This window comes from Pezoporus occidentalis, unplaced genomic scaffold (assembly GCF_034315485.1).
Source record: "Pezoporus occidentalis ecotype Australia unplaced genomic scaffold, CSIRO_AGI_Poc_V1 ctg37, whole genome shotgun sequence".
Taxonomy (NCBI): Eukaryota; Metazoa; Chordata; class Aves; order Psittaciformes; family Psittacidae; genus Pezoporus; species Pezoporus occidentalis.
Genome location: NW_026915691.1, coordinates 388142 through 400849, shown reverse-complemented (window position 1 = coordinate 400849; position 12708 = coordinate 388142). Strand labels below are relative to the sequence as shown.

The following is a 12708-nucleotide window of genomic DNA, read 5'->3' as shown; positions in this document are numbered from 1 at the left end:
ATGATCACCTGCCACAGCTTGTTTATTATAATTCAGACAATCAATTACACATCCCTAATGCTGCTTGTCCTGCTGAAAATTTACATGCTTGGCACAAACCAATGTGAAAATGGAATCTCATTTGCCAAATGTCTTTCCGTGGGTACAGCACGATGATTACAGTCTGCTTGGTTCAACAGTTGTGTGTGTCTGACAATGTCATCACTTACTGCTTGCCACAGGTCACATTGCTCTGAGGCATTATTTATTGTGTTGTGCAGGGTAAGGCTTTCAGAGGACAAAAGATGTTGCATAAAGCCACTATGCTCAAGGCAGGCAGGTACCGCAGATCACACAGCAGGCACACGGCTTCGGCACCCATCACCTGCCTTTGTTTCTGCTGGTGTGAATCCTTGTACCTCTCCACCTTCTTTTCTTTCACAGAAGACTGCCTTGTATTAAAGGGCTGGTGAGCTCTTGCACAGACAGGCAGGGCTCTGGCTCTGCAATTAAATAATTCCAGTATAGCCAGGGATTTAATAAGGATCGCAGAAATAAGAGGAAGGGGGAAAGCAAAATGGGTTTGTAAGTGCTTAGATAAAATGCTGTGCAGGTGCTGAGCCTTCTGGGTAAGGGTTAAGTGTGTTCTACTGACTAATTGAGTGGTAGGGCTCAATCTTCCATCTAGGCAGAAAGGGGGTAGAAGATCCTACAGAAAGGAGAATATAGAGTATGGACTGAGCCTATCTGAGCTTCAGAACAAATACTGGATTTGATCTGAAATAGCCAGAACTTCAGGAAAAGCAGGGAGGACTTAAATGTCACGTTAACTCCATTTATGAGCAAGTTTAAGAACACACAAGTTTCTGTAAGCACAGGGTTTAGAAATCCTGTATGTGGGATGCTTCACCAACACACCCAGTGATGCACTGACACATACACATGCAAACATATGTAAGATGTAAAAGGAAGTTTCCTCTCCCTCAACTGGCGCTAAAAGCAGGGGGAGAAAGATACCTTTCCTTACTAGGAGCCAAGTTCCTAACACCTTCCTGTTAACTGGAGAGAAGAACACAGGAACAGATCCATTAAATCACCTTGCTGACTTAGGCTTGCCATTCACTCACACAAACGTCAGCTGCTGCCATCCACCTCTTTCTGCTCAACCCAGACAGACTGGTTTGGGGTTTGTACCTAAACTGCCTCTGCTCTGAAGCACCCACAAACTGGTCCTTCCTGGAAAACCCAGGTGGAAGTCGAGGAGCTAACTCACTGATACTCTGAATGCCAGTCCCAGCGTGAAGGTGGGGAACTTTTCACTACTTCACTTATTAAAGTGGTTTTGAAGTATTCAACATCTAAACGGTTAATCCAAAGATCCATGAGCACAAAAATATGAGCACAATCTGCGGGAAAGCCATGACATTTATGACATATAAAATAAACAGACTAAATAACAATTTCTTACTCCTTCAATCAGCAGGTCTAATCCTGAAGAGGGATGGCCTATTGTTCAGAACAGTTATGTTCTCAAGGAGGAGGACCAGCAGCGAGTCTCCACAGGCAGTGAAATGGTGCAGTACTGATGACTCTTTGGAGGATCTTATGAGCCACCCACCAGTGTTTTCTCAGGCCTGTGTGCACATGAGGTCAGAGAGAGGCACTTTAGTCTTCCTCACAGAATAAAGTATTTAGTTTTCAGATGAGAGCTGTGTTCCCTGAATGAGCAGATGGATGAGGTGTAGTTGCCTATCATAGCCAAGGACTGAAGCAGATGACATGGGAAGACCCTATGAAGCTTTTGTACTGAATGATACCATTTATATATCCATGAGATAAGGTTCACACAGTCTGTGTGTAGCAGATCATGTTGGTTATTCATTCATATGTTAAAATCTCTGTCTCAGCAGCACTGTGAAATCTGTTGCAATTCCCACTGAGTCAACCCAAACCATGACAAAGCACTCTCACTCTCCACACATACATGCAACACACTCATACTCACACATATGCATTGACTGAGGTGGGTTTGCTTTTAAGTGACCTGTTTTTCAAGAGAGGATCAGTACACTTAGTACTGAGGCTACATGTGCCTCTGATTTCACAAATGACACAAGAGCACGTGAAAGGGCTCAAGTCCTTCTCACACAGCAAAAGGCTTCCTGTGCTTCTGTGAGCTCTGTATGAGTTGGCATGAAAAAAGTGTCTGCTGAGAGGGTAGGAAGGAAATTGAGCAATCAAGAGTGTAGGGAATCACTGCTACCCACAGAGGCAAATGTTATCCTGGCGCTGGCTGAAGTGAATCATATTGAACCCTCAACCTCTTTTTTTGTTTGCCTGTCTTCAGAAAGATGTATTAGTTACAATTAGGAAAAGAAGTAAACAAATATTAGCTCTTATTGCTATGAAATCCCAATTGTATTAGACAGACAGCCTGGAATAAGACCACCTCTGATGCTTTATAGGTGGGATATGAAGCTGTGCTGAAACTTCCCGAGGGAGTGCTGCATCATCACCACAACCTGACTTGGCATCGTAGCAGGGCTGTGAGGATCAAAACAGTGTGAGCTGACTTCAGGTGCTTCAGTAAGATCTCAAGATGGACTCTGCAAAACAAGGCATGTTCTGGGACACTTCTAGTGAGGATACAGCACTTCCCAAGCCCAGGGCTAAGTGCAGACTGGCTTGAGCAACTGCAAGACAATTCACAAACACGACTGCTGTCTTAGGCAGCCAAGCCTGAGGACTCCTGTGCCTGGTTCTGAGGCAAGACAAGGGAAGACACTCACCAGCTTCAGTGCTTGCAGTAGGACACACAATGGTCCTTCTGTGCCAGACTCATAATTCAGTCTGCTCTGCCTGGAACAGGAAGTACACCTTGCCTCTATGATAGGCAGAATACCTAAAGACAAATACAACTACATAGGTCAGGGAAGGCTTGTGTACTCTCAGGGGAGAAGAGTTTTCTCACTCTTCTCCATCAATTACAAACCTGGGAGCTGCCATGCGTCTCAATTCCAAACAGAGATGCTGCCAGAAAAATCCGTTCAGTTAAAGAACTTCCTCCTAAACAGGCAACTGACAAAACTGTTACCCTGTGAAACAGCCAAATTCTCATGTTTACAAGCAAAGTTCCTTTCCTGCTGCCCCCAACAACCTCACTGCAACTGGAGGTTTTGGTTTGCTTATTAGAGTGGACTCGAGTTACACCAGACTTTAATTCCTCTTCACTCTAACCGGTATTTTGCTGTTCATGTGAGTCCCACTGTGGTTTACAAAACACATTCAGTTTTACATTATTATTTTTATTTTACTTACTGGTAGCACAGTAGTACTAAGAAGTTTTCCGTCAGCTCAGGTTTTGACTGTTAGACACTATACAATCACATGGAGGGAGACCATTATTATATCAAAGAGTTATAGTTAAAACAGACAACAGGCAGAAAACAGAGAGGCAGACAGAGTTTACTTGTCCAAGGTCAAAAGCAAAGCTGGTAATACAATCTTCCTATTCTTATTCCATTACTCAAACCACCAGGCAGAAGCGTCTTCCTAACCTCCTCTCACCAGTTCCCATCCACCCTCTAACCCCCCCAGCTCTGCAGTGTGAAACATCCTACAAATCAGTAACACATGTGGAAAAGTCAAATGCTACCCCATGCAAAGGATATGATGAACCTGTCTGGAAAGAGTGACTCAAGACAGTTATGAGACATTGCATATTGTCCTAGGACTGAAATATAAAAATGGATGGGTTTGTTCTGCAAGGCTCATCTGGCATGCACCGAAGGCTCTCGGCTCCTCCTGAAAGAGCCTCTTGTTCCCCCACAGCACCCCAGCCTTGTCCCAGTCCTTTCTACATGACTGAGTACTTTTACAGACATTAACAATATGCACACCATATATTTCTGATACAAAGACCATGTATTTGTTCCTTCTTTGTGCGCATGCTCCTCAGAGCAAATGCTTGGTGTCACTTGACTCTAAACACCCCTATCCATGCAGACAGCATCTCCTCGCTGGCTGCATGAGCTGCGGTGGGGTCCCACTGTTTTGCCCACAGCATTCCTAGCCTTGTCTGAGTGCACTTTTGGAGCATTAAGGCAGGAGATGTGCTGAGTCAGGCAGCTCTCCAGCTGCTCACCGGAAACACAGCTGGTATGCAGAAATAACCATGAAGGCAAGAACTTGCACTTTCACAGAGAAAACAAACCAAAAACACACTGACCACAAACAACAACAGCCTCCTGGAGCTATTGGATGAAATCCTGCTGCATGCACGTCTCATTCAGGGCCAGAGTCTGGGCTGAGTACTGCCCTGCTCTTTTTAGGCTGTGTCTGGGGGACAGGACAGGAGCCAGAGCCATCTCCTCTCCTGGTTTTGGTGAGTCGAGTGGGGAAACCTGAGCTCACTGCTTCATTAAGGAAGGACGGGGGAGGTTGTTGGGCAGGTGGACAGCTTAATAAGCACAACCCCATAGTGCTGCCCATCGCCTGGATTAGGTTATGGAACAATATCAAACCAGGGCTGAACAAGCTGCTGTTTCCTTGTGCCTGTGTCCATGTATACCCAGTTGTGAAGTGGCACCTGTTCCTCTGAATGTGAGCACAAGCTGTTCCCTCGGCGCTCCAGCACATACGAGTCACGACTCCCAGATTCAGCAGCAACTTGGATAATGCCCCAACTTCTTAAAGGGCTCCAGCTCTGCTGCTGGTTCCCTCAGAAACAGCTCCAACAAAAGCTGAAGTCTGGGAGAAAGCAAAACGCGTAACACAGCAACAGAAACCAGCTGAGAGCTCACAAGGAAAAAAGGAATTGGCTTATTTAAGTAGCCTGTGGAAGAACTGCAAGGGTTTGCGGATCTTGAATGTGACCTGCACTGAGGCATCCAGTACATGACAGCATTTATCAAGGTTCCCTAAATTCCCAAAAGGCTAACAGCTTCCACGGACATGCAGAGCCCCCTCATCTGTCAGCTGGGTGAAGAGGGGGAAGGACACGCTACTGCCTCCTGCTTTAAAAGCCAACGCAGGTAGTGCTCACAGTTTGAGAACTTCACCAACAGGCTGCCAGGGCTGTGATGGAGTCACCATCCCTGAAGGCATTTAACAGACGTGTAGATGAGGCCCTTAGTGCCATGGGTTAGTGGTGGCCTTGGCAGTGCTGGGTTAACAGTTGAACTCCATGATCTTAAAGCACTCTTCCACCCTAAACGATCCTGTGGTCCCACACCATATGCTGTAGTTGTGCTGAACCCACCAGCAACTTGGTATCAGATGTGCAAAGCCACCACTCAAGCCCTGGGCACAGTGCTCTCTTGGCCTCCAAACCTCCCCATCGAATGTCAGCCCTGACCAACCTTAATCTCATTTCATTCTCTCCAGCCACTGAGGAGTGAGTTGCCCTTTCCCTCACCATAAGCCAGGCTGCTACCCGGCTAATTTCACTTTGCAGCCCCCATACCTTCATTAATACCAGATTCATTCAGAGAGGCCCAAACTGACAGAGCAACAACAAATGTGCTGTGACAAGCCCCAGAAAGCATCACATTAATGACCCCAGCAATCCAAAGGAAAAGGATGATTAAATGTAGGCTGGGGAGACAGGACGCAGAAGCAAAGTTACAGTGGTCACATCTCCAAAAGGCAGATAGAAGATAGCAATTTGCATAATAATCCTGCAAGCAACAATGGGTGCCCAGAAATTCTCTTTAAAGCTTTAATATTAATTTAATAGGGAAAATATCTAATACAATTCCCACAGAATTTTTCAATTAAATTAATGTGATGGGCTTTACTGGATATCTTAAGCAGAGAGCACGATTAACAGGAATACTGCATCCATTACACGTAGATACGTTATAAAAACTGGCACACAGCCTTGCTGTGCAGGGAGCCTTATCCTAAACTCTGGCATCCAGTTGTAACTGTATTTAAAAGACTTTTCCTGCTCAGAGATGAACTATTTCCTCTTGGGATTTTTATTCTTCCCATGGTTTGGAAGAGCAGCAATGTGATCCTGAAGAACCAGAAACAGCTGAAAAGAGGGATTGTTTTGGGGTTAGTTTGTACAGCGCCTGGGGAAACTGGGTCTGGGCTGAGAGAGGACTTCAGCATTGCTGCAATACACCTAATGTACTAACAGCAGCTACCTGCAGGAGTAATGAACCCTTCCTCAGATGAGCACAAGGGAATCCTTTAGTACACAAAGCCTGGCAACAGAGTGAGGAAGCATTTCAATGACATGCTGCCCATCCCAACCACAGACCCAGCAGCACAAACACAAACCCCAAAGTTCTAAGGATGGTAAAAATAGAACCTCAATGCCCAACTCATTCCTCCACAGAACAGACATAACTGACTTTCAGATGAGCTTCCCAAGTTACCCAGTCCCAGACAAGCCCTGAACTGCCAGGTTGGATGAGGCTTGGAGCAACCTGGTCTACTGGAAGGTGTCCCTGCCTGTGGCAGGTCCCTTCCAACCTGAACCATTCTATGATTCTATGACACAGAATCAATAAGTCACTATCCCATCTCTACTGATACCACAAATTCCCCTTCTCAATATCAAATAGATTCCTGTTACCATCCATAGCCACACAACTGCACCCTGAGCAGCAGCCTGGGTGCCCACCACTTTGACCACGCTTTAATGCAATCTTGATGAGGTGTTCCTAAACATCACTCTCTATTTCTTCCCCCAGCTTTTTCCACTAGTGCAAACCAGGAAACAACACAGAGGCGTCCAGTTGCAGATGTGGCTGTGCATCACATTTAGTGACTTGTAATTCAGGCAAGAACTGCAATAGTAGATGTTGGCCTGTGTATGGGCACGTATGATGGGGGCATTGCATGCAGTCCGAGTTGACTGGTCTGAAGTAGCTCTGTGGTGTGCCAGGAGAACCCTTGCTCATGTGAATTCAGGTGCCTCAGTGCCATGTTAATGAGTGAGTGTTGTCATGTAACTACATTCCAGACGTTAAAATACAGAATGCAGAGGCAGGAAGAATTCTGGTGGAAGCTCACAGTACTAGGTACACAGTACCTACTTTTAGAAGCAGTGAACATCATACATCAGATGAGCTCAACACAGTTGTATTTCTGATCAAATGCTTTTCTACATTATACCCACACAGCAAGCTAAATTTTATCACAGAGATACCACACATACATTTCATGCTTCCTCCCACATAATCCACACAGAGATGCATTCAACAAGCTTTATAAATATTTGAATGAGAAGAGACTCCTGCAAATAAAGCAGAGCCTGGTTTTATTCTCAGCTTAACTACTACACAAGCCTGTTGTCCCTTTGAGCACCTACTAGACATAAGTTTCCTGCAGCAGTGTCTCCTCAGCTCATTCCTCCTTTTGGAAACCTGTGGGCCTCACTCTTCCATTTCTTAGCCATTGCCCCTTCCTGAAGAAAGTGGGAGCTGATATGCTGTGATCAGGACCCAATTCCCTCAAATTAAGCCTTCAAAAAGGCTGACATTTGGAATGAGTGGAACTTTTGAGTATTACAGACACAATGATCAGCTTTCTAATTTGTAAAGGCAGTACAATATCATTTTACTCATTTCATAGTCATGAATCCTAATAACTATTTCTCCAAAGCACTTTCAGGTTGCTGGGCAGCAGGTGGTAGTGAATGTTAGATGCTATTATTTATCTTGGGAAAATCCCATCAGCAATTCCATGCTGTGATATGTGGAAGAACAGCTTCCAATGAAGAAAAATTGCTTGTCACTTGCTGCTACGAGATGCGAGTGAGTTAAAGTGAAGCAGAAGCCATATTGCTGTGTTTTCTATTCCTTTCATCAAACACAAATAAAGCACCCCGTGGAAATCTGTGAGCTGGAGTGATAGGCATCTCTTGAATGCTTTTAATTGCTGCCAAAAATAGGCTGAAGCTTTCACCAAAGTTAACAGAGACTAAATTTCCATGGAAAGCATCATTTCCATGGGAAAAGCAGTTGGCTTTTTCATTAGTTAAAATAAAACCAGCAATGACACACTTTACCTCTGCTGAAAATTCCACTTTACCTTACAACAGAGATACACGCAGATAATACTCTCTTCACATCAACAGAGAATGCAAGAAGCTCAGAATGCCACCTTACCTCTAGCACTCCATAGTAACATCATCCCCCGCCACTAGTAGGCAGATTTTAATCATCTTCTTTTCATTATTGTTACAATAGTGCCTAATACCAGGCAAGGACTAGAATCTCATTTGCTCAACTCAGCAGAAAGCCAAAATGCTCCCAGCATGTTCAACAACAGACATCTTCAAACTCCTGCATTCAGAGCCTCCAAACCCCTATACCACTGATGACATTCAAGCTGAGTTAGCAGAAGATTTGCTCCTCAGTTACAAAACTTCACTTTCCCTCATTGTAAATTTAATCAGTAAATGCTCCTCGGGATCTCTCACTGAACGTTTGAGGTCCTGTGCAGGGGAGGGTCAGCCACATACACAGCTTTGTCCAAAGAGCTCAGTACCAGTTTGACGCTCATCTCGCCAGTGTTAGCAGATCACAGAGTCTATCTCATGCTATAGCTTGGCAGAAAACAGTGTTCTTATCTCCCCAGAACTGCAATAGTAATTCGCTTCCTCTCCTCATTTCTCATCAGCTCTCAAAGGAGGCATTTTTTGATCATTTCCCACTCCTTCCATGAACCAAAAAGAGACTGAGATATCCAGGCACTCAAGGCATTCATGTGGAAAATTGTCACTACCTGCTCCAGACCTGTGACCTGACCTACATCTTCAACAGTGCAGGTGGATGCTCCCAACATGATAACCTCAGTATTATCAATACGAGAGCATATTCTGGGACAGGTCTCTCTTGTTTTAGCTATAGGAGGGTCTGGAACTGAGGAGTACCCTAACAGTGTTCCCCCACCACACTCCTGACAACTACCCATTAATGGCTGTTTTCTGAAACAAAACTGTTAAAATACACCCCAACATCCCGACCAGCCTAAAGCCTGCATTTCCTGAACACTGACAACTCCCAGTGGAGCCACGGAATTCCCAAGGTGTACAAGGAGCAGGATCAGGCTCCTTCTAGTTAAAATTATTATTTTTTCCAGTTTTAAGTTTCACTTTCCCAATTTCCAGAACATAGATGAGTATGAAAAGAATCCATTAATATGTCTAATGCTTTCCCCCTAAAACTACCATGATCTCACCACTTCCAAAGCCCAAAGGAAATTAAAGCACAGCTCAAGAGGAGGGCACTGAAGGATACAACTTAAAACCCAGGGAAGCTGGGAAATTTCTGTGCAAAGGCTGCAAATCTGGGCTTGGAAAGGAAAGCAGCTTACAATGAGCTGTAATAAAGTTATTCCAGTCTGTAACCTGAAAAGAGAAAGCCTGCCATTCAGCAAACAGGAAATCCCAGAATTTATAGATGACCCTGTTACAAAGCAAATGTTTTGGAACAAATCGTTCCTTCCCTAGCGCCTGTTTTCCACTGTTTTCTCTCCTGCACTTTCCCCTGTAACACAAGGGCCAGAGCAGCACCGTCTGGCTGGCGCTGGTAGTGGCACTGCTCTGGTCTCCACCCACCAACACAAGCGAAAGGAGAAACCCAACACGGGACTGGAGCCTGAGAGCATGGCTGGCTCTTTACAGCTGCATCAGTTAGCATAACAACAGGTATTACCCTCACTATAGCTCCTCCAGCTCAACCCCTGCCACGGGCAGGGACACCTTCCACTAGAGCAGCTTCTCCAAGCCCCTGTGTCCAACCTGGCCTTGAACACTGCCAGGGATGGGGCAGCCACAGCTTCTCTGGGCACCCTGTGCCAGCGCCTCAGCACCCTCACAGGGAAGAGCTTCTGCCTAAGAGCTCAGCTCAGTCTCCCCTCTGGCAGGTTAAAGCCATTCCTCTTTGTCCTGTCCCTACAGACCCTTGTCCAAAGGCCCTCTCCAGGTTTTTTGTAGCCCCTTTAAGCACCGGAAGACTGTTATTACATGATGAAGGTGACTGCACAAAGATTAAAAATAGGGGAAAAAAAGCCAGCAACCTGCCCAGCTTCCCTACTTTCCTTCTGCTCATTGTATTTCAAAGATTCAAAGGCACTGGCAAGACAGCAGATGTAAAAGAAAAAGGGAGAGTTCCCATCACAGTAACTGAGGTGGTCAGGAAGGAGAAACGTAGCTGGTGCCCGTCTGACCCAGAAAAGAGGAGGCAGTACTCATCTGCCCTCTTATTTCCACCACAGCCATGAAGAGTATCCCACCAACCTTTGGTGTCCACGTCCCCACTTTAGTGAGATCAGCATCATGCAGAGGTTTGCAGGACAGCTGGAGCAGCAAAAGTGCCATGACCCAAACAGCCTGTCTTAGGCACCCCTCCTTCCCCACTAGTTTTATGTCAGCAGCTAGCAGGGCAGCCAAATCTCCCCTGCTGACCCAGTGAGCATGTCCACGCTTGCTTCAAGCAACAGGATCATACAGTGGAGACTTTTCTGTGGTTATCTGTGGTTTTACAGAGAATAGGTGTGCCAAGGAGGGTCAGGCTCAGCTAAACCTGAGAGCAAAGCGTGTGCTCCCAAAGGACAGTGTTCACTGCTCAGCATGACCTAAGGATTTAACTCCTGACAATATGGAAACCATCTGTCAGAGAGAATCTTTATTCTCTGTTCCTTTTCTTTCTCTCATCCTATCCCAGGACTGTTTAAAGTAACAAACAGAACTTCAAAAAATAAATAAAATAATAATAATCCACTGCAGCTACCAAGGCATCTGGATTCCTCCACACTTTAAAAACCAGACCCTGAATACCTCTCTCCTCAGCAAATTCACTCTGTAGCATAAAGCATTCCCCACAGGAAGTCTGTGAGGCTCAATCACTGTGACACAGTCAAGGGAAATTTAGAGAGTCAAGGAAAATCGAGACTGATGTTTGAGAAGCCAGGACAAAAAGCATCAGCCCTTCTCAGGATGAAGCAAAGGTGCCTCAGCTAAGTGGGGCTGGCAGAGCAGCGCTGAATACTCCTCACATATGCAATTACAGTTATCCCTTGGGGGGCTGCTTTTGTGGTGGTGTTCTTTCAAACCCTTCTCCAGAGTCAACAATTTGCCTGAATCGCTTCTTATTCATTTCATCTTCATGACTTCTGAAGGCATCTAACAAGGCACTTTGAAGTTTGCCTGAAAACAAAGCAGAACCCAAAGAAAAAAGAATTAATAAAGAAAGAAAGGCAACCACCCTGAGGTGACATTAAATCTTGCTCCTGAAACCATAATCTTCAGGATTACAGCTCAGCTTTGTTTTGCATTAACACTGTGCTATCTTTGGATTAATGGGCTTTGTCCTTACTATGTTAAAGTATCTTGGGGACCAAAATCCCAGATGTGGCACCTATGATACGGTTCTGCAGCCCTGACCGGCTGAGTAGAGGCAGGGCTGGGGCTGACATTCAAAATCTGAGGTTAGCATTTTGTTATTTCAGGTTTTGTCCAGAACAGTGTCTAAGTTACAATACCAGTTACTTCTTCAAACACTGCAGGTAGGACTGTGCATTATTTACAGTGAGACAAATGGGCAGACACTTGTGTTTTTCAGCAGTTTTAAGTTTACAACAGTTTGAGTGTATAATCTGACCTCACACCTCTTGGCCGAGCCCACATATAAACACTTATACAGCTACAGAAGCAAACACCACTAAAACCAGTGTTTAATTTTAGTCCCTGACTCCCTCCTGAGTATTCCTCCACAAAGATACATACTTTTGAGAGTGGTTATTAAAGAAGAAAGCAAAGAAGTGGGAGATCTATGGAGATGTGGCCAGTCTCTGTGGAGGCTGCACTTGCCAGGTCCATCACCTTTGTGATTATTGCACACTTGAAGAATTTCTTCATTTTAAGAAAAAAAAAAAAAAAGAAAAAAAAGAAAAAAGGAAGAAGAGAAAAGCTTTTCTATTTTTGAAGTAAGCTCTCACCATTTTGTTATACAACAGCTTTTGAGCTGTCTTGTGCTAGGCTCATTGTACTGTGAGCTAGTTCATCCTGAAGGGAGTCTGCAGGCTTCAGCCAGCTTATTCAATCAGCTGTGCACAGATTGATAATGTAGATGTGGAATCATCAGCCTGTCTGAACACTGACAGCTACCACAGATATTCAAAGCACCTCAGCTCCCACATACAAAGAGCCACCACTTACACATTGCCTTGCACATAAGAGCCCACCAGGATGCTGCTCGTGGAGCAGTTACTGAAACAGGGAGCACGCAGAGGCAGCAGCCTGCATAGAGGGAACCTGATCTGAATTGCCACGTGGTGTTGTGCCATCAGCACATGTGCTACAAGAGGAGTATGGCTTTTCACTGTGTATTTTGTAAAAGCCAAATCCTAGGAAGGAAGTGAGTCTTGGCACTAAGCAGTGTCCGCACTGTTTCAAAACATGGAGAGGAGTTTATCTCCCTATTTGCCTACACTTTAATTTCTGCAACCCCACACAGAAGGTAAGCTAGTAAAGTTTTTGAGAGCCACCCATTCTGCTGGTTTAACTGATTAAAGCCTGATGGAAGCAAGAACAGAGCTGATGGTGGGACGGTTCCGTTCAGTGCCTCAAAGCGTGGCCAGTCTGACACATGGATGGGATTAAAATCCTATAGTTTGTACTTTCACCCTTACTTCTAGAAAGCAGAGTTTGAAAGGGTCCCTCCTTGGCAGCACCTCTTCCTGCTGAAGCTGAAGCCTGAAATTTCTGGA

The 12708-nt window shown here is 45.1% G+C and overlaps 1 long non-coding RNA gene across 1 annotated transcript; it reads right to left on the bottom strand.

The window, feature by feature from the left end:
- Positions 1 to 1530: 1530 nt before the first annotated feature.
- On the bottom strand, positions 1531 to 3554 carry LOC134170312 (uncharacterized). The gene is made up of 3 exons (XR_009967222.1): positions 2972 to 3554; positions 2769 to 2881; positions 1531 to 2585 (listed from the first exon to the last, which is right to left on the bottom strand). It is a non-coding gene; the product is annotated as an uncharacterized LOC134170312 (long non-coding RNA).
- Positions 3555 to 12708: the final 9154 nt, after the last annotated feature.